At 46.7% G+C, this 22,545-nt stretch overlaps 1 long non-coding RNA gene across 1 annotated transcript; it reads left to right on the top strand.

Moving 5' to 3' along the window:
• Positions 1-1,439: 1,439 nt before the first annotated feature.
• LOC137302349 (uncharacterized) lies at positions 1,440-1,891 on the top strand. The gene is made up of 3 exons (XR_010958439.1): positions 1,440-1,517; positions 1,605-1,708; positions 1,800-1,891. It is a non-coding gene; the product is annotated as an uncharacterized lncRNA (long non-coding RNA).
• The last annotated feature ends 20,654 nt before the right edge of the window (positions 1,892-22,545 follow it).

The following is a 22,545-nucleotide window of genomic DNA, read 5'->3' as shown; positions in this document are numbered from 1 at the left end:
CCCCCCTTCTTATAAAAGGGGGGACTAAAAAACACAAAAAAAAAAGAAGAAAAAAAAGGGTGCTCGTTCGTGGGTAAAGTGATAGTTGAATTATTTGGTATCATGGGGGATTTTGCAGTGAGAGGTTTGTTCCCGGTGCTGGTGTTAGTTGGAGCGGTTTGTTGCTCTGATATTTGGCAACAGTTTCGAGGCCAGAGATTTCCATGGAGAAGAGTAAAACCCACCCCTGTGCCCCAGAGAGTCCCTCCCCCTGTCCCTCCCTTTGGTTCCCATTTCAGTGTGTCTGAGGGGAGAAGTCTGTCTCCACTGCAGACTGTGATGGTGCAGTGTGGAGAGCAGAACCTGCTGGTGAGGGTGGACATGGATTTATTTGGAACCAGGCACCTGATTAAAGCTGCTGACCTGACCCTGGGGACAGCAGGTTGTCGGCCAACTGGGATCTACTCTCAGAACCACACTGTCCTCTTTGACTATGGGCTCCATGAATGTGGCAGCAGATTGCAGGTAATGTGATTCCTCAACTCTTGTTCCAATTTCACTGTGCAGATTACTGCCCACTCTGAACTCATTAACATCGGGTGAAACTTCAGCCACTGAGGAGATCCCTGAATGAAATCTGTGTATAAATTTTTGCCCACTGTGAAGTATCACCCTGTGTGAAACTACTTCTTTATGTTGACATGTCAATCTTCGCTTTATAGTTAAAAAGAACTTCATCTTGTCACTGAGGGACTGCATCTTTCTTGAATGGGTCATTGCTACTCTCTAACTCTGAGATTCAACTCTATTGACCTTGAACCTTCACCTGCATTTCTCCAAACCACTCTGTTCTTTTGTGCCTCAATTGATTTATCTTTTCCGTTCCTTCCTGTGGATATTCAGGCCTGCTGCCTCAACTTGTGGTCAATGAATGTTCAGTGTGGAAGTTCCTGTTGAGACTTCCCTTGAAAGATGAAACAAGTGGAACAATAATTGGGATACAGTGTATTAAAGGGGAACTCCACTTTTGGTTGTTACACCTGCCAATACCATTGATTCCACGGACACAGATGAGGTTTAAAAGTGATGTTGTGTTTTGTGCTCCATATCAGGGGTAACTTGAGCCCCTTAAGGTGAAAGCTCTAATCTATATGGGAAAGAATGCTCATCAAATCTGGCAGTGCCAATCATTTCAGGGTTTCTGACTGCAGGCCTGAAGTCCCCTGTAATAGAAGGTGGACTGAGTCGAGGAACAGAGGCTGCTGCAGGCAACTTCTACCAATGGTGGAGCCTCTTCAATCATGTGTCATTGAGGATCAGCTGAAACCCCTTAAACTGCTGCTTAACAGGGTAGGAAAATGACCAGAAATAGCTTTTGTTCAATGAGACCAGCTCTTCATTCCTGAACCGGATGTCTTTCAGATGGCTGGCGATTTCCTGGTCGACACCACCCACCTGAACCACACCCCAAATGCTCGTGGATCTGTCATTGTGAGAACTAATGGAGCAGTCATTCCCATTGAGTGCCACTATTTTAGGTAAGTATCTTTACTCTATTGCAAATAAGGTCTACAGCAGGTGCAGTTCTGTGAAGTTGTCCTGAAATTACTGTACTGTCCTTTCAGGAAGGGCAATGTGAGCAGTGACCCTATCAAGCCCACCTGGATCCCATTCAGCTCGACCAAGTCTGGAGAAGGGCTTCTGTCATTCTCACTGCGTCTTATGAACGGTATGTGATGGGTGGATGGGGAGTGCTTTTCTGTCGTCTCCCACTGGGAGTTACACCCACTGTCTCCAACCATTTTCCTCTTGTACTTCAGATGACTGGCTTACAGAGCGCACCTCGACTGTCTACTACCTGGGTGACCTCATTCACATTGAGGCCTCTGTTTCATTGACCAACCACATGCCCTTGAAGCTCTGCATTTACAGCTGTGCAGCTACATTGAGCCCAGACAAGGATTCCACCCCAAGATACAACATCATTGACTCCCATGGGTAAGGAGCTCTCTGCTTTCTCCAGCTGGTTCTGTCTCAATCGGTTCACTTTATTCACTTTGTCCCTTTTTTAATCTTTCTTCAGTTGCCTCCTGGACAGCAAAGCTGAGGACTCCTTTTCAACCTTTGTGTTGCCAAGAGGTGAACGTGAGCTGGACAAACTCCAGTTTGATCTGGATGCGTTCCGCTTCTTTGGAGATGACCGTTCCTTGGTAAGAGGAAGCCAAACATTGGGTTGCCCATGTTGGGAGGAGGTCACGAAATAACAACTTGTATTGAATGTGTCCCTCAGATTTTCATCACCTGTCACCTGAAAGTTGCTGGAGTGGATCGGAGAAATTCCATGAACAAGGCTTGTACTTTCCAGAATATGTAAGTTCCCTCTCTCGTTCAGGGATGTGTTGATTAAAGGGTGATGGACAACCTGGTTGATAAACTGATTCTCTGGTTGAGCTGGACCCCATTGGAAGAATCGACCAATGACGTGTGTGCCTGTTGTCATCTGGGCAACTGCAGTGCCACAAGGGATTTCCTCGTTGATTCCAGAGGAAGGAGGGATCTTGTATTTGGACCTGGTAGGACATTGATCCTCTTGATTGTTGGAGGTCACCCTTTACTCTCTAACTGGAATGTTTGATATTGCAGAGAGTGATGCTGAGTTGAAGTGGGAGGGTGAGGCCTCACTTGGACCCTTGGTCATTCTGGATCCTCATGTGACAGACCTGGCAACTGAGCACCTTAATGATGTTGAGCAAAGGATGCAGGAGAGGTCTCCAGGTAGTGAGTTGGCCGACTGCTAGTTTCCATTTTCCCCTCAGTATTTCCTTCACTAACCATTGGTTTCTTGTTGCTTTATAGGTGTGGCGTCTGAGGTGGTCCTGATCTTGGCCCTGACTGTGAGCGCTGTCTCTCTGATCTCTGCTTCTTGGATTGCCTTGTTCCTGAACAGGAAACACAAGCAAACCCAGTTTAACTAGTTATCAAATGACCAATAAAGCAGTGACCACTTGTATCTTCTCATGGCTGGTTGCTCATTTCTCACTGTCTCCAGTCAACGACACAATGAGTGCTCAATACCGTGTTAGTAACACACTGCACTCCTCCGTCAGTTCCTCCTGTTAGTGAAATGGGTTGAAATGGGTCCATGTAACTTGTGGCAGAATGGCTGGTAATAGTGTATCCAGGCCCAGTCCAGGGATGGCTGCAGCAATGGGTGAAGGCTTGCCAGGCCCTCATTGTGCAGGTCAATGAGCTCTGAAGGGACAGTGGGACTGGCCTGAAGTACTGGTGCCGGGTGGTTGACTGCCCAATCATTCCCTTGGTGCTCTGTGGCCATTGATCACTCGAATCCGCACATGGGCTCCAAACTCCTAAACTTTCCCATTTGGAGCTAATTGTCCAAACACCAATCGGATTGAAAGTCGGTGGACTTGAACTCTCTTCCAAGATTGAAGATCTCTGCCCCTGGTGTGAAGATCTTTGTTTTGTTGGGCTGGGGCTCCAAGTAAATTTCCAATGCCCAGTGTAAAGATTAATGTTCACAGGGGGCAATGTTGTGCTCATTGGGTACAGGCACAGAGTGCGAGGGACGGGGAGCCCAGCGGTTGTGATTTACCTCTGTTGGATTTGAATTTCACCTGTCTTCTCGTGAGCACAGACTGAAGTTTCGTTATCCTCCGCTTCCCCTCATGGCAGGCCCTCAGGATTGTATTGTAAGTAGTTAGTCCTATTTTTCAGATTACGTTATTGTTCATCATTCACTATATTTGAGGGGTGGCAATAGGAACAGGAGTTGGCCATTTAGCCCCTCTCGCCTGGTCCACCATTCAATGAGATCATGGTTGATCTGTGACATAACTCCATATACCTGCCTTAGTCATATCCCTTACCTTTTTGATTAACAAAATTTTAACCTGAGATAATAGATTTAACAATTGAGCTAGCATCAACTGCCATTTGTGGAAGAGTGTTCCTAACTTCTCCCACTCGTTGTGTGTAGAAGTGTCTCTTAACTTCATTCCTGAAAGTCCTAATTCGAACTTCGAGGTTATGTCCCCTGGTCGTTAAACTGGCTGTGTCTTTATAACTTTACAGTGAATTGGGTACAATCCATGTCTGGGACAACCTTGCCTTTGAAATACTGAAATTTGTTCATAAAATATTCAGATTTAATAAGAGCATATTTGTTTATCTTTACTGAGCTGGGTTTTTCTTTTTGGTAAATCAGACATTCAGGGGGTCTATTAAACAGGATGGGAGCTGTTAGCAGTAAACACCCTCTTCAGACAACATTCTTTGGCAGGTGGAAACCACTTCTCCATTTAAATCAAATCATGGTAATATTTTACTTGAGCTATAATCACTGAAGTTTAGTGTTTAAACACAGCAGGAGATCCAGGCTCGTTCTGTTGCAGTAGAATCACAATAAGTTAGTGGGAACTTTTAACAATAGCAATTCATTTCTGCTCACTACACACAAGGTGATTTTTCTTCCAGTGGAAACTGCAGTCAGACGGCCCCTCCTCACTTTCACTCTCAGCTTCCTCACACTATTGATGAATAATGTTAGGAAACATTAAACCCAATAGATGACAATACATTGTATTGTAGTGTAGGGCCATCCTACCCTCTTCTGACTGTTGTCTGATTTACATGTAAACATTTCAGGGAGGCTTTACAAACTGGATATACTGGCCAGGACACCAGGAGAACTACTTTGGGGTATTTTTAAAATGTTGCAACAAAATACCATGTAGAAATGCTTCATGAATTCATTCTCAATGAAGCTTAGGATCTTACAGGACAGAAACAGGTGACTTTCCTCTCGCCCCCTCATCCAATTTAATGTTCCTCTGTTCCAAGGTGCCTCCACTATTATTCCCATTTAAAATAATTCATGGAGTCTGTGTGAACAACATTTTCGGGCAGAACTCGACATTGTCCCTTCCCTATAAAGATATTTTTTGAACCGTAGACATGTATCTTTTGCCATGTTACATTTGAACCTGGGGGTTATAGAATCATAGAAATTTACAGCACAGAAGGAGGCTATTCGGCCCATTGTCTGTGCCAGCTGAAAAAGCTATCCAGCCGAATCGCACTCTTGGTCCGCAGCCTTGCAGGTGACGGGACTTCAAGTGCGCATCCAAGTACTTATAAAAAGCGATGTTGGTTTCTGCCTCTACCACCCTTTCATCGAGTCAGGTTCAAACCCACACCACCCTCTGGGTGAAAAAAATTATCCCCAGATCCCCTCGAATTCTTCCAATTATTTGAAATATATGCCCCCTGGTTATTGGCCTCTCTGCTAAGGGATATAGGACCTTCATATTCTTTTTTTATTTGTTCATGGGATGTGGGTGTTACTGGCAAGGGCAGCATTTATTGCCCATCCCATTTGCCTTTGAGAAGGTGGGGGTGAGTTGCCGCCTTGAAGTGATGCAGTCCGTGTGGCCCCCAATAATTTTATACACCTCAATTAAATCCCCCATCAGCATCCTCTGTTTCAATGAAAACAACTCCAGCCGATCCAATCCTTCCTCACAGCTAAAATTCTCCAGTCCTGGAACATCCTTGTAAATCTCCTCTGGACCCTTTCTGGTGCAATCCCATCTTTCCTGTAATGTGGTGACCTGAACTGGACACGGGTTAAATTTATTAGTCCGCCTGTTCCCACAGGTCCCAGTCGAGTTTCTTCATTCCTTTCCTTGGTTCAATCCGTCATTCACCGATTGGGTTTATGACCGGTCACCACCTCCTGTGATTTCCCCAATTGGCTGCCCCTCTTCTCAGAGATTCTCTCGCTCCACAGACCACCTGCACTCTGTCGGTTCCACCAATCCGGGAAGCTTCACCTGTGATTGGATGAACTCGGTGACCCGGGCCCGTCATGGCGGCCGAATCTCCCACAATGCAGAGCGGCAGAGAAAAGGCCCCACCTGTGAGACAGGCCGCGCTGCCCTCTGGGAGAATGTTCGCACATGCGCACATCACCCGCCGGATCAGCGGCCGCTTCCTGTTGTGTCGCGAGACAAACTTTCCGTTTTTTCGGTTGAGAACGAGCGGTTTTTATTGTGACGGAAACTGACGTCACTTTTCCTTTGAATCGCGCGGTTTGATTTAAATAAACGGCGCACATGCGCAGTGTGGCGCGTCCCTCTTAAAGGGCCCTGGACCGGCCGAGAGTCCCCGAGCCCGGGGACAGGACCGAGAGACGGGCAATGGGATTAGAGCGGAGGGCGGCCCCGGGGAGGGGGAACTTGCATTTCTCCAGCGCCTGTCACATCCTCAGTACATTACACTCTGTATAAACACAGAAAGCTGACACACCAGGGGAGATCGCACGGTGTTGGACACGGAGTGAAATAAACTGAAATGTTTATAAAAAGTTACAGATCACAACCCGTGTCTCTGTCTCTCTCCGCCATCCCGGCCTGTGCTCTGTCATCTGATCTCACTCAATGTGTTGCTGATCATTTTCATCAACATCTTTGACTGGCAGCACAAGTTGATGAAACCGTTAAAACAGCATCCGGTTCCTTGGCTTAATAATCGAGAAATAGAGCACAAAAACAAGGAAGTTATGTTAAACGTTTATAAATCATTGTTCAGGCCTCATCTGAAGTATTGTGTCCAATTCTGGGCACTATAATTTATTCAGGAGGTCAAGGTCTTGGAGAGGATGGAGAGGAGATTTCCCAGAATTATACCAGGGATGGGGTTTAGTTGTGTGGAGAGACTCGAGAACCTGGGATTGTTCTGCTTCGAGCAATGAAGGTTAAGGGTAGAAGTAATCCACGTGTTCAAAATTAAGGGGGGTTTTGATCGAGTAAATAAGGAGAAACTTCACCCACTGGTGGGAGGGTCGGCAACCAACGGACGCAGATTTAAGATGATTGGCAAAAGAACTAGAAGGGAGATAAGGAGATTTTTTACACAGCGAATTGTTATGATCTGGAACGCACTGCCTCAAAGGATGGTGGAGCTCGATTCAATCGTAACTTTAAAAGGAAAATTGGATAAATACTTGAAAAGGTAAAAATTACAAAGTTTATGGGTAAAGAGCACGGGAATGGGAGTAATCGGTTACATCCTTCAAAGAGCTGGCCACTGCACGATGGGTCGAATGGCCTCCTGTGCTGTGAGATTCTAGGATTGTATATTTTCCATATATTTGTTTCTGTAAGAAGGACAATGACAGGCTGTCTGAGCAAAGCAGATGTTCAAAAGGTCCAAACACACGAGGCATCAAAGAATCAGGTGTAGATTTCAGCCCAAAGATGTTTTTTCTGCTCCAGTCATCAGCACAACACAGACCTCTGAAACACAACCAGTCACTCCTTCCAATATCACAGAGACAGAAACAGACCAGCTCTCAGTTTGCTTTCGAGTGAGTGCTGAACTCATCACATGGTGTCTGCACTAAACTGGCAATTAGAATCTCCTAATCACTTGGCTGTTTGTTAATACGCTAAAAAATCAGATTTTAACTGACCTGCCCTTTTCAATCCATTTATTGATCATTCACAGAGGCCCAAAGAGACCTCTTAGAGTGTCTGAATCAGCTGTACTAATGATGATCTATTAGTTCTTCGCGATGAACGTGATGAAAACATATGTCGCTCGTTGATTTTGGTGTCAGAGGGTTAGATATTTATCTCACGGTGGGAGAGAGATGAATAAGATGAAATAAAGCGAGTGTCTGTGACAATGTTTGAATGACCGACACCAATCCGGAATTTGTACAATGCTGAATGTTTCAATTCACAATGTGGATTTCCAATGGATTCTCTGCAATGTTAACACAAATCCGTTTGTTCCACAGGAGATGGTCGTGGTTCTGGTCACAGGAAATGTACAAATTCAGAAAATTTATTGTCTTGAATTTCTATATACTTCAGTTCCCAGAACGAATAATTACAGACTCTCTGGGGTACATTTTCCGCTTGGTGATCTGGTGTAAAACTGGCCTTGCAGATTGACCGCTCGTTATTAAAACCACCTGGGGCAGGAATTCTTCCTGGACGGTACCGCCTGACGGCCGGTATCGCTCGCTGAAGCTTCCTCCTGATATTCAGTCAAGTCCCACTGAAGTCAAGGGAACTGAATATCAGGTGGGATGTGTGATGGGAGGCCTATCCGCTATCACCCACTTTGTGCTGCAGCCCAAGACCATTCTGATTCCCATTGAAATGAACGGCAGGGAAATTCCCGCGGTTTGTATAAACGGCGGGCGATCCGCCCACCAAATGACCTCCAGGCGGTGAAGACATATGTCGACATCTCCTCGTCACCGGGGCAGATTCGGTACTGGCGCTCTGGCATGAAACTGCCGTTGGCTCTGTGGGACTGGAGAGACCCAGACCGACTGGAAGTGTACGGGGATATGCTTCTGGCAGACAGCATGGCAGAGTCCACGAGGAAAGGCATCATCACCCTCATCTCCAAGTGAAGCTTTGTTACACTGCCTCTCAGGCAAGTTTATCCTTGCTTAGATAAGGAGACCAAAACTGTACACATTACTCTAGGTGTGGTCTCACCAAAGCCCCGTACAATTGCAACAAGACTTCCTTACTCTTGTATTCCAGCCCCCTTGCAATAAAGGCCAACATGCCATTTGCCTTCCTAATTGCTTGCTGTACCAACATGTTAACTTTCTGTGTTTCTTGCACCAGGACACCCAAGTCTCTCTGAACATGAATATTCAATAGTTGCTCACCATTTTAAAACATTTTGTTTTTCTATTCTTCCTATCAAAGTGAATAACCTCACATTTCCCCACATTATACTCCACCTGCCACCTTGTCCACTCACGTAACCTGTCTGTATCCCTTTGCAGACACTTTGTGTCCTCCTCACAGCTTACTTTCCCACGTAGCGAGCGTCAGAGATCTTTTTACACTCATATACATTGGAAATAGCTGAGGCCCAGTAAAGGCCGGTATCGCTCGCTGATAAGTCAAGGGTAAAATCCCTACGAGGACATTGGTCCCAGCCTTGTTGAGGTGCAACCCGTCCATCTTGTACAGGTCTTTAGTATTAATCAAAGTGCACAATGACGCCCCCGGTAAAGCGAGTATCTCCCCACAGATACGACCTGACCTGCTGAGTGTTGCCAGCAGTTTCTGGGTTTATTTTTGAGCTTTCACGATAGCAGTTTTCCTGACAACCTGCAACTTGCCTCAAGGGCGCAGCTTCAAGCACAACTTTCTTGTGCTCTTCTCACACACAAGATCACACTTTACTTTCCGACACATGCGTTTAAAATCTGCCGTTTCCGCACACAGCGTCCTGCGCCACGAGAATTTGAAAGACCTTCCGCTCATGGCCTGTAATCGCTCCTTTTCCCCACAGGCGCTCTTTACATTTATCCTCTACTCGATTCAATCACAGGTTTCAACAGAACTATTAAGATCAAGGCGGAACACTTCCGATCTTACTGCACCGCCCCAACTTGCCAAATGTGAACCTTTCAACCGCCATTCGCAGCTCTGTGGCGCTGCCCGTCGCTCACGCAACTCAACTGCTGAGAGAAAAGAGCCAACAAGCATCAAAACAAAAACCCCAGTTCTTCAGTTACCATCCCCTGGATCACAAGATTCCCCAAGTAAATTTCGTGAACATTCGGGCGGCTGTCTTTCCAGAGACCAGCCCTGCTTTCGTCGTGTTTGTCTGTCGAGCGGTCACGCAGATCGAAATGTATCGACTGGTTTCAAGGCACAAATGAACATTGGTGTGAATGGGACATGTGCCCAATAGAAACAGCGGTCGGAGCAGAACAAACTTATAAGGCGTGAGATCGTGAAAGTGAATGTTAGAGTCGGCAATGGAGCAGGAAAGTGTCCATGAAATAGAAGGAGGGAAGTAAAGGCGGCCCATTGACTGTGGAAGGATGAAAAAGCTGGGAGAAGAGGCGGGTTTGAACTGTGGAACATCAAGTACAGGCATGTGAGAGTGCTGGGATTTGACGGAATTAAAAGGTTTCACCAAAATAATATTATTTCTTGTGCGAAAGATTGATTTCTTGCTGCATTCTCTCAGCATATGTGGCAAAGGAGAAAATCGGTAAATGACACTCTGTGGAGACTCGGATTCGCACGGAGGTGACTGCGACCACAACGCAGAGTATTCACCACAAAACGATCACGACGAGGGACATCAGGTGTGGCAGTTGTGCCCGAACAACAGCAATGGCGCTGCTTCGAAAAGAAGGATTCTGAGCGATGAGGTCAAAACAACCAGCACCTCAAATTGGAGCAGCGGTGGGATTTAAACCCACGCCCCACAGAGACTGGGACCTCAATCCAGCGCCTTCGACCGCTCAGCCACACTACCATATCACCTCTACTGCCCTCAGAATCTGGGAACTGGTGATTGAAAAGCGGCTTTCTTACTCTGACCTTTCAGTCCAAGACTTTTGCCTTGAAAGAATAAAATAAAAGGGCTTTCTTTGCACTGTTCATGCGACAAGGTGGCCGAGTGGTTACGGGAACGGGCTGCTAATCCACTGTGCTCTGCACCCATGGTTTTGTATCCCACCCGCGCCATTATTGTATTTTTTTAATCGTTCATGGGATGTGGGCGTCGCTGGCAAGGCCACCATTTATTGCCCATCCCTAATTGCCATTGAGAAGATGGTGGTGAGCCGCCTTCTTGAACCGTTGCAGTCCGTGTGGTGAAGGTTCTCCCAATGTGCTGTTAGGTCCGGAGTTCCAGGTTTTTGTCTGAGCGACGCTGAAGGAAGGGTGATATATTTCCAAGTCGGGATGGTGTGTCACTTGGAGGGGAACGTGCAGGTGGTGTGGTTCCCATGTGCCTGCTGCCCTTGTCGTTCTAGCTGTTAGAGGTTGCGGGTTTGGGAGGTGCTGTCGAAGAAGCCTTGGCGAGTGGCTGCAGTGCATCCTGTGGATGGTACACACTGCAGCCACGGTGCGCCGGTGGTGAAGGGAGTGAATGTTTCGGGTGGTGGATGGGATGCCAATCAAGTGGGCTACTTTGTCCTGGATGGTGCCGAGCTTCTTGAATGTTGTTGGAGCTGCACTCATCCAGGCAAGTGGAGAGTATTCCATCACACTCCTTACTTGTGCCTCGCAGATGGTGGAAAGGCTTTGGGGAGTCCAGAGGTGGGTCACTCACCACAGAATACCCAGCTTCTGGCCTACTCTTGTAGCCACAGTATTTATATGGCTGGTCCAGTTAAGTTTCTGGTCAATGGTGACCCCCAGGATGTTGATGGTGGGGGATTCGGCGATGGTAATGCCATTGAATGTCAAGGGGAGGTAGTTAGACTCTCTCTTGTTGGAGATTGTCATTGCCTGGCAATTGTCTGGCGTGAATGTTACTTGCCACTTATCAGCCCAAGCCTGGATGTTGTCCAGGTCTTGCTGCATGTGGGCACTGACTGCATCTTATCTGTGGGGTTGCGAATGGAACTGAACACTGCGCAATCGTCAGCAAAGATCCCCATTTCTGACCTTATGATGGGGGAAAGGTCATTGATGAAGCAGCTGAAGATGGTTGGGCCAAAGACACTGCCCTGAGGAACTCCAGCAGCAATGTCCTGGGGCTGAGATGATTGGCCTCCAACAACCACTCCATCTTCTTTTGCGCTCGGTGTGCCGATCCAGTGGAGAGCTTTCCACCGGAGCGGCAGCTGAACGGATGGTCTCAATCTTTGTGACAAAATAGTCCAGGCGCTCCTCGCAATTTTTTTGGTGAGTGTGGAGGGGGAAGGGGGTGCAAGAAGACGGTTTGTGGTCGGGAAGAGATACAGGGGATATCTTTGGATTCCAGGATGATCCTGGAATAGTGAGCAGTTTTCTGTCTCACTCTGTTCAGAGAGAAAGAGACAGAGACAGACGCAGGAAAACATAGAAACGATGAGGCACATACACAGACAAACAGACACAGACACACAGAAACAGACACACATACACATGGAGTGACTCAGAAATACAGAGATACAGAACATGGATAATTTGGCTGATTTTTGTTCGATTTCTGTCGTAGATTTCGTGAAATCTTGCAGATCAATTAAAATGAGCATAAAATTCGCGGTGTTCAACATCGTGGAATTTCAATTCACTTAAGAATTATTAATTCGACAAGGAACTTGTTGAATTTTGAAACGCAGAGATGAAACGGGTTGATGAATGACGGGATCTGATGTCTGTCCGATTTGAACCTGCGCGGGGGAAATGAATGAATTTCGAATCTGTCACCTTAATCACCAGTTAGTAAAAATCACAATTGCTCTGCATCCAGTCCTCAAATAGTCTTCGTACAATAATATTCTGAAAGTGACAATCACCTGTTTTTTTGCTCTGTATTTTATTTTTAGGAAGAAGCTCGGCGAAGACATAAAATTAAAAGTTGGCGTCTTCTCAATGCTTCCTCCCCGTCGGGGAATTAAACCCCGGACGAAGGCGGGGCAACTCACCACGATAAGAGAGAAAGAAAGAACGAATGAAAGACAGAGTCAGTTGTTCGTTGTCTAACAAAGAGATGGAAATGTAAAAGGTTCTTTCAAGAGTGGCCCGTAGAAAATGAAACAAACTGTCATCAAATAAATAGTTGAAAGAAATGCACTGATACATGAAGCATGTCTAACACCATCTGGGATGAGTGCACAGTCAATGTAGCAGCTCCTCGTTAGTACAGTGGTGAGTGTCCCCGCCTGTTACGCGAGAGACCGGGGTTCAATTCCCCGACGGGGCGATTAAACTTTCGCCGCCTTGGAAAGCTTTTTCTCTCATTTATCTCCAATATTGGATGCGGAATACACAGTGTAAAACTGACTCGGAGTTTCCCACTTTCCCCAATTTAATTTCACTGATATTCCAGCGGTTTTAAAATCTGCTCTCAGCTTCACTCTTCACCTCGATGTTCGACTGGTTTCTGTGATGTTGGGGATTTCGGGAGGAGGCCGAGATGGATCATCCACTCGGCACTTCTGGCTGAAGACGGTTTCTAAAACTTTGCACTCACACGCTGGGCTTTACCATCATTGAGGATGGGGATGTTCATAGAGCCTCTTCCCGTTAGTTGTTTAATTATCCACCATCATTCACAAATGGGTGTGGCAGGACTGCAGAGCTTTGATCTGATCCGTTGTTTGTGGGATCGTTTAGCTCTGTCCACAGCATGCTGCTTCCACTGTTTGTCAAGTATTCCTGTGTTACTTTCAGGTTTTTGGTGTGTGAGTGTTTATGTAGCTAGGAATGTGTGTGTTTGTGTATGTGTGAATATGACGATGTCTGTCTCACTTGTTATATTCGTTTCTGAGTGTCCCTCTCTTTCTTTCTATCTGTCACTTTTTCCCTGCTCCCCAAATAATTTTTCTCTGGACCTTGACTGACAAAGAGATAGTAAGTAAGTCTTCTTTCAACAGTGGCATGTGGAAAGTTAATCAAATTGTCATCAAAGAAGTAGTTAAAATAGATTCACTGAAACATGCATCCTTTTCATTGCTGTTTGTGAGATCTTTCATGTCTGCGCCTGTTCCGAGACCTGTCTCTCTCTGTTTCGGGCTGGTGACAGCGCGATTCTGCGTTTCATTTTTTGCCCATCATTGTGGTTCTCACATCGAGCTGAAGAGAGAGGCAGAGAGCAGATTTTGAAAATCGCTGTGAAATCAATTTGTGGAAGTGGGAAAGGCCGAGTCAGTTTTTCATTGTATTTTCAACATCCAATATTGCAGAGAAATGAAAGTGAAGCTTCGAAAGCAGCAATAACCTTCTCGTCGGGGAATTGAACCCCGGTCTCCCGCGTGACAGGCGGGGATACTCACCACTATACTAACGAGGAATTCGTGTCGATATTTGCCGTATATTCACCACAGATGCTTCACGTTTCAGTGAATCTGTTTGAACTGTTCATTTGATGACAGTTTGTTTAACTTTCCACGGACCCCTGTTGAAAGAAGAATTACCGACCACTTTTCCATCTCATGTTGGATCATGATGTGGGTAACGCGGGAGAGAGTGAGACAGATCTTCTCAGGAAAATATAGAAAATATGAGGCACATACACAGACAGACAGACACAGACACACAGACACATGGATTGACTCAGAAATACTGAGAGTCAGAATATGGATAATTTGGCTGATTTTTGTTCCATTTCTGTCGTAGATTTCGTGAAATCTTGCAGATCAATTAAAATGAGCATAAAACTCGAGGTACTCAATGCTGTGGAATTTTAATTCACTTCAGAATTATTAATTCTACAAGAAACTTGTTGAATTTTGAAATGCAGAGATGAAACAGGTTGATGAATGACGGGATCTGAAGACTGTCAGATTTGAACCTGCGCGGGGGAAATGAATGAATTTCTGATCTGTCACCTTCACCACCTGTTAGTAAAAATCACAATTGCTCTGCATCCAGTCCTCAAATAGTCTCCGTACAATAATATTCTGAAAGTGACAATCACCAGTTTTTTTGCTCTGTAGTTTTTGTTTAGGAAGAAGCTCGGCGAAGACATAAAATTAAAAGTTAGCGTCTGTAAAATGCTACCTCCCAGTCGGGGTATTGAACCCCGGACGAAGGCGGGGCAACTCACCACGATAAGAGAGAAAGAAAGAACGAAAGAAAGACAGAGTCAGTTGTCGTTGTCTCACAAAGAGATGGAAATGTAAAAGGTTCTTTCAACAGTGGCAAGTGGAAAATGAAACAAACTGTCATCAAATAAATAGTTAAAAGTAATGCACTGATACGTGAAGCATGTCTAACACCATCTGGGATGAGTGCAAGATCAATGTAAGAGTTCCTCGTTGGTATTGTGGTGAGTATCCCCGCCTGTCACGCGGGAGACCGGGATTTAGTTCCCCTACGGGGGGTTTAAACTTTCGCCGCCTTCAAAAGCTTTTATCTCCAATATTGGATGCGGAATATACAGTGTAAAACTGACTCGGAGTTTCCCACTTTCGCCAATTTAATTTCACTGATATTCCAGCGGTTTTAAAATCTGCTCTCAGCGTCACTCTTCACCTCGATGTTCGACTGGTTTCTGTGATGTTGGGGATTTCGGGAGGAGGCCGAGATGGATCATCCACTCGGCACTTCTGGCTGAAGACGGTTTCTAAAACTTTGCACTCACACGCTGGGCTTTACCATCATTGAGGATGGGGATGTTCATAGAGCCTCTTCCCGTTAGTTGTTTAATTATCCACCATCATTCACAAACGGGTGTGGCAGGACTGCAGAGCTTTGATCTGATCAGTTGTTTGTGGGATCGCTTCGCTCCATCTGCAGCATACTGTTTGTCAAGTAGTCCTGTGTTACTTTCATGTTATTGGTGTGTGTATGTTTGTGTGTATATGTCTGTGTGTGAGTGTTTATGTCTCTAGCATGTGGGCCTCCATTTTTACAGCTTTTTTATTTTAAACTCTTGGGGGCCGGGATTCCTGGGCCTTCTCCTTCACACCACATGAGAGGAGGCGAGAAGGCCCGAAACAGCAGGTAAATGCCTTTATCGCACAGCTTGTTGGCCCGGAGGAGCAGGAGTGCTTCCCCCAGGCCCAACAAGCCAACCGGCCGTGATCCCACACAGGCGATCGGCCGACCCCCTCCAAATCACCGACACCCCTGCACGAGCGACAAACCCCATGATCTCCGACCCCCGCGATGACCCCCGACCCCCGATGACTGACTCGCCGATGCCTCCGATGACTGACCCACCCATGACCTCATGACCCCCGTGACCCCCCTCCTCGATAAAATCATGCCCAATGGGTTTGATTCCCGTTGTGTTTTCTCTCTGTCGGTTTGCTGATAAACGTCTAAATCGCGGCCTGTTCCCATCAATGGTCACAAGTAGTAACAGACAGAGCGGGTCTGACCGCCCCGAGATGTGGAAAAGACATCAGTTTAGGACAAATGCCTCAAATCAAATGGTCTCCCGGCACCGAGAGAGAGAAATTCCAGAGAAAAAGGCAGAAGAGAAAAGAGAAATAAAAACTCAATAAAGACGCTATCAATATTTCCCATTCTTGATGCCTGTCTATTCCTTCCCCAACCTTTCTGTGCCGGTTAAAATTTCAGTGAAATAAATGCGAGAATCGACTCGAAGAACGAGAACAGAGCAACAAAAATCACCGAACACAGAATCAAACCCAGAGACCTTCAGATCTTCAATCTCACGCTCTCCAAACTCAACTATTTCGACTCCACTGTAAATTGGACTTTGTGACATCACCTTGGACAAAAATATAAACCGGGTGGAAATTCCCCTCCCGCTCATTCCTCCCTCTGGGGGAATGGGACCCGGTCAGATCTCGGAGCTCAGGTTATGTTAATGTTCAGCTGATGATATCTTAATATTATCTTGTGTTTGGCCTCATTTAATCAGGTTCATGGGCACTTTCTTCCATCATCCCTTCTCCCTGAAAGGAATGTGGTGCAGCGGTTGCCAAATTTAACAGGAAAAATCAATTATCGCCCGCTTTTCACAGGAGAAGAAACTCATCCTGGAGATTCACGCGGAGCAATTTCCCAAATAATGGTCCCGCCCCGGATTGAATCAGAGACTTTTCATGAGTGATGTAAACATGATAACCGCTGCACTCGGGAAACCACTGCTCAATTTAAGGCAGCGTGTGCCTTCTCCGTTAAACAACTTCTGTCCCACACTTGAAGCTCTCATTCCATCTCTTTCTCAAACATTTCACTGATCAAAACTTCACAAGTCACAGAGGAAAAAGACTTAATTTCAAAATCATTAAACTCCCGAAGGAGCTGCGGGGACAGACTGAGCGGTGTAACTGAGTACAGAGATACAGAGAGACACCAGCAGAGGGAGGTAGAGAGCGGTGTAACTGTGTACAGAGATACAGAGAGACACCAGCAGAGGGAGGTAGAGAGCGGTGTAACTGAGCACAGAGATACAGAGAGACACCAGCAGAGGGAGGTAGAGAGCGGTGTAACTGAGCACAGAGATACAGAGACACACCAGCAGAGGGAGGTAGAGAGCGGTGTAACTGAGTACAGAGATACAGAGAGACACCAGCAGAGGGAGGTAGAGAGCGGTGTAACTGAGTACAGAGATACAGAGAGACACCAGCAGAGGGAGGTAGAGAGCGGTGTAACTGATTACAGAGATACAGAGAGACACCAGCAGAGGGAGGTAGAGAGCGGTGTAACTGAGCACAGAGATACAGAGACACACCAGCAGAGGGAGGTAGAGAGCGGTGTAACTGAGTACAGAGATACAGAGAGACACCAGCAGAGGGAGGTAGAGAGCGGTGTAACTGAGTACAGAGATACAGAGAGTCACCAGCAGAGGGAGGTAGAGAGCGGTGCAACTGGGTACAGAGATACAGAGAGACACCAGCAGAGGGAGGTAGAGAGCGGTGTAACTGATTACAGAGATACAGAGAGACACCAGCAGAGGGAGGTAGAGAGCGGTGTAACTGAGCACAGAGATACAGAGACACACCAGCAGAGGGAGGTAGAGAGCGGTGTAACTGAGTACAGAGATACAGAGAGACACCAGCAGAGGGAGGTAGAGAGCGGTGTAACTGAGTACAGAGATACAGAGAGTCACCAGCAGAGGGAGGTAGAGAGCGGTGCAACTGGGTACAGAGATACAGAGAGACACCAGCAGAGGGAGGTAGAGAGCGGTGTAACTGAGTGCAGAGAGACAGAGAGACACCAGCAGAGTGTCCAGGAAACCAACCTTTTATCTGAAATCTGAGGCGAGATATAAACTGCACAGAGTAGAGGAAGCATTACTGTGTATCTAACCCGTGTTGTACCTGCCCTGGGAATGTTTGATGGGGCAGTTCAGATGGAACTTTAATCAGTCTCTCCACATAACTGAAGTCCCTCATCCCTGGTACCATTCTAATAAATCTCCTCTGCACCCTCTCTAAGGCCTTGACATCCTTCTTCATGTTTCGTGCCCAGAATTAAACACAATACTCCAGCTGAGGCCTCACCAGTGTTTTATAAAGGTTTTGTATCAATTCCTTGCTTTTGTATTCAATGCCTCAATTAATAAAGCAAAGGGCCCCATTTGCTTTTTTAACTGCCTTCTCAACTTGTCCTGCCACCTTCCAAGATTTGTGTAACTACACCCCCAGGTCTCTCGATTCCTGCACTCCCTTTAAAATTGTGCCATTTCGTTTAAATTGCCTCTCCTCATTCTTCCTACCAAAATGTATCAATTCACAATTCTCTGCATTAAATTTCATCTGCCCATTTCACCAGTCTGTCTATGTCCTCCTGAAGTCTGTTACCATCCTCAACATTGTTTATTACATTTCTGAGTTTCGTGTCATCTGCAAACTTTGAAATTATACCCTGTACTCCCAAGTCCCGGTCATTAATATATATCAAAAAGAGCAGTGGTCCTAATACCGAGCCCTGGGGGACACCACTATATACTTGCCTCCAGTCTGAAAAACAACCGTTCACCACTACTCTCTGTTTTCTGCTCCTTAGCCAATTTTGTATCCATGCTGCCATTGTCCGTTTAATCCCATGGGCTTCAATTTTGCTAACAAGTCTATTGTGTGATACTTTATCCTCCCTTAATCTCTCCCTGCATAGAAACTCCCCGACCCATATTCATGGCCACCCCCTCGACCTTGCCATCTCACGTGGTCTCTCTTCTCCTGATCGTGTCAATCATGGATAAGGCCATCTCTGATCACTTCCTTGTATCCCTCTCCACCCACATGGAATCAGAGAATCATAGAAAGGTCACAGCATGGAAGGAGGCCATTTGGCACATCGAGTCCTTACCGGCTCCATGCAAGATCAATCCAGCTGGTCCCCCTCCCCCAATGCACATCATAGAATGAACTCAGGAATCACACGCCACTTTCTATGAGCGGTATCAGGCTGAGGTTATGGTGCAGACCGGGACCCAGGGCTGAGGCTGTCGTCATCAGTTACTCTGGGAGTGGCACAGTCTGGTTCATGACTAGCCGGGGGTGAGAGTAACACCAGAGAGTCAGGCTGGTGTTTAGAAGGGTGTGGGTACCAGCTCCAGTTCCAGGACTGGGACACATGATCCAGACTGACTGTGTCGTGCTGAGAGGGAGCTGCATCGTGAGAGGTGCTGTCCTTTGAATGAGGTGTTTAATGGGGGTCCCTTCTTTCTGCTCCGAGGTGTAAAAGATCCCGTGGCAATTTGTGAAGAGCAGGGAGTTCTCCCGGTGTCCTGGCCAACATTCTTCCCTCGACCATCAGCACCCAACAAACAGGAGATCGGCTCAATATCTCATCACTGTTTGTGGGATCTTGCTGTACACAACTTGTCTGCTACCTTCTCTTAAAAACGATAGTGACTGATCTTCGAGAGAAGTGCGTTGGGATGTCCTGAGGATGTGAAAGGTGCTATACAAATGCAAGTTCCTTGTTTCTCACAGGGGGCCGTGTCTCGTTCCTCGTCTCATTGAGACTCTCAGTTAATTGGTCCGTTCTCTGCGCAGATGGGGCCCGACTCACTGAGTGTTTCCCGAATGTTCTGTGTGTGTTTCACTCAGACTCGGGCTTTACAGTAAATAATAAAAGGACTGTAGTCAAAAACTTGGCCATGAACTGCTGCCCAACCTGTCGTGACATTGTTGCTTGCTTCCCTTCAGTTTTTGGTGCACTGTCGCCTGAAGAGCTGTGGTTTGCCTCATTTCTCAGTGTGATTGTGGGACTGACACAGAAGTGAGAGAGAAAGCAGCAGCCACAGCCTGGACTGCAGGCAAATTGGGAGGCTGAAACTAAAAGTTGACTATTCCCACACCGGGAATCGAAGCCGTGCCACCTGGGTGAAAACCAAGAATCCTAACCGCTAGACCACATGGGAACTGAAATAAAACACCAGCAGGAAGGGCACTGAGACTACAACCGGAAAGTTAACGGACGATTCAAAGGAGGTATTCACAATTATGAAAGGTTTTGACAGAGTGTGTAAAGAGAAATTGTTTCCAGTGATGGAATGGTTAATAACCAGAGGACACAGATTTCAGATAAATTGAAAGAAATCATTGGGGGATTTGGAGAGATTTGTTTACACAGCGAGTTGTTATGATCTGGAATGCACTGCCTGAAAGGGAGGTGGAAGCAGGTTCAATAGTAACTTTCAAAAGGGAATTGGATAAATAGTTGACGTGTAATAAATTGCAGGGCTGTGGGGAAAGAGCCGGGGAGTGGGACTAACCCACTTCCTTCTGTGTTCATCCCTGGAAAAAACCCTCCCCCAGTTCACTTACAACAGCACTTTCAAATTCCCAACTCTCTGGACTTTGGCCCTCCATTCACCACGACATTTCTGCAGCTACTGATTTGCTCAATCACACCCTCACCTCCACCTTTGACGCCCTTGTACCCATTAAAGCCATCAGTCTCCCTCACCCTGGTCAATCCCCCTGGGTCTGCCCTCATTTCTGCTTCCTTAAGTCCAAGGGACACAGCTTTGAAAGTTTATGGTGGACAACTGCTTTGGCCATTCATCGCCAGATCTGGCTGGACCACATAAAGCACTATCGGGTCCTGTCTCCTCTGACAAAACTGCTCACTATTCCAGGATCATCCTGGAATGTAAAGATAACCCCTGGCTTCTCTTCTCCACTACAAACCGTCTTCTTAAACCCCACTCCCCTCACTCCTCCACCCTCACCTCCAACAAAAAGTGCGAGGAGCTCATGGACTTCTTTGTCACTGAGATTGAGACCATCCATTCAGCTGCCTCTGCCGCTCCCCTCCCTTCCCCGAGCTCACCAAGTTTCTCTCCTATCTCCCCTCATGCCCTCTCTGAGCTCATCATGACCATGAGACCCACCTCCTGCTCCCTCGACCCTATTCCCAACAATCTGCTGACCACACAACCTACCTTCCTGGCCCCATGTTAGCTGACATTGTTAATGGTCTCCTCTCCTCAGGTACTGTCCCCCTCCCCATCAAATCTGCCGTCATCACCCTCCTTCTCAAAAGACCCACCCTTGACCCCTGTGTCCTTGTAAACTACCACCACATCTCCCACCTCCCTTTCCTCTCCAAAGTCTTGTCACCTCCCAAATCCATGTCCATCTTTCCCACAACACCATGTTTGAATCCCTCCAATCAGGTTTCCACTCCTGCCACTGTACTGAAACGGCCCTTGTCAAAGTCACAAACGACATCCTCTGTGACTGTGTGGAGGGAGATTTAATCTTCATCTAACCCTTGATGCACCTGCCCCCGGAATGTTTGATGGCACAGTGTAGAGGGAGCTTTACTCTGCCATGTACTGTACAGTATCAGTCTGTGATGGAGCAGAGCCCTGCTCTTTAATGGAAATTATTCTTTCGATGAGCCACTGAGCCCCTAAAGCAGCCTCCGAGACCCAAAGTCTGATTTCCATCCCACAGTTCCAGCAGTTTGCGAGGGCTGGGCCACGTTAACAGCAGCTCTCTGTTCCTGGTCTGGAGCTGAGGTGTTGGGTATTGTCCCTGACACAGGGACCAGACGGTGAGCTGCTGGCTCCTATTGTTCTGGGATCATTCCCTGCTGCTCTGTTCTCACCTCTTCACTGGGTCTCAGATTATTACCAGCCATCTTCCTGATCAATAAACAATCGGCAGTCTGAACGCGGAGATTTGAAATGTGTGAAACATTTCATGTGTCTCATCCCTCTCCCTGGACACAAATAAATAGGCCGTCATGAAATGTTCACAGTCCATTTCTTGAGCCCTCTCCTTCTTAGAAGAATCTTTTAAACTCCTTGCTAAAGTGACCATTGATCTGAATGTCTTGTTTTGCGGTATGTTCGAGATTGTTCCAGGTCAGCATTGTAATAATTCGGTGGTAGTTGAAAAGTGGGATCATTATATTAAATCAAGATATTTATCACAGCCCCGCCCCCCAAACATTCAAACCACCGTTCAGGAGGAGAACCCCTCTGCTCACTGACCTACATTGGCTCCCAGTCCACCAACATCTCAAATTTTAAATTCTCATCCTCGTGTTCAAATCCCTCCATGACCTCGCCCCTCCCTATCTCTGTAACCTCCTCCACCCCGACAACCCTCCGAGATCTCTGAGCTCCTCCAATTCAGGCCTCTTGCGCATCCACGATTTTCATCGCTCCACCATTGGCGGCCGTGCCTTCAACCGTCTGGGCCCAAAGCTCTGGATTTCCCTCCCTAAACCTCCCGCCTCTCTCCCTCTCTCTCCTCCCTTAAGACACTTAAAACCGACCTCATCTGTCCCAATATCTCTTTTTGTGTCTCCGTGTCACATTTTGTTTGATAATCGCTCCTGTGAAGCGCCTTGGGACGTTTTACTCCGTTAAAGGCGCGATATAAATGCAAGTTGTTGTTGTTGGGGTGGAGAAAGGGTTTTCTTTCTTTTTATCACTCTTTTCTATCTCTCTATTTCTTTCCTTTCTCGGACTCTGTTTTCCGGGTCTGTTTACTGACACACATTACAATCTGTGTCACTCGGTGTCTAACAATGTGAGGCAATGTGTTTTATTCCCGCTGTGTTATCTCTCTGGCGGTTTGCTGATAAATGTTTAACTCGCGGCCTGTTCCCGTTAATGGTCACAAGCAGTAACAGACAGACAGAGCGTGTCTGACCGCCCTGAGAT

The sequence above is a fragment of the Heptranchias perlo genome, chromosome 35 (assembly GCF_035084215.1).
Source record: "Heptranchias perlo isolate sHepPer1 chromosome 35, sHepPer1.hap1, whole genome shotgun sequence".
In the NCBI taxonomy this organism is placed as follows: Eukaryota; Metazoa; Chordata; class Chondrichthyes; order Hexanchiformes; family Hexanchidae; genus Heptranchias; species Heptranchias perlo.
This window is presented reverse-complemented; position numbering and strand designations above follow the sequence as displayed.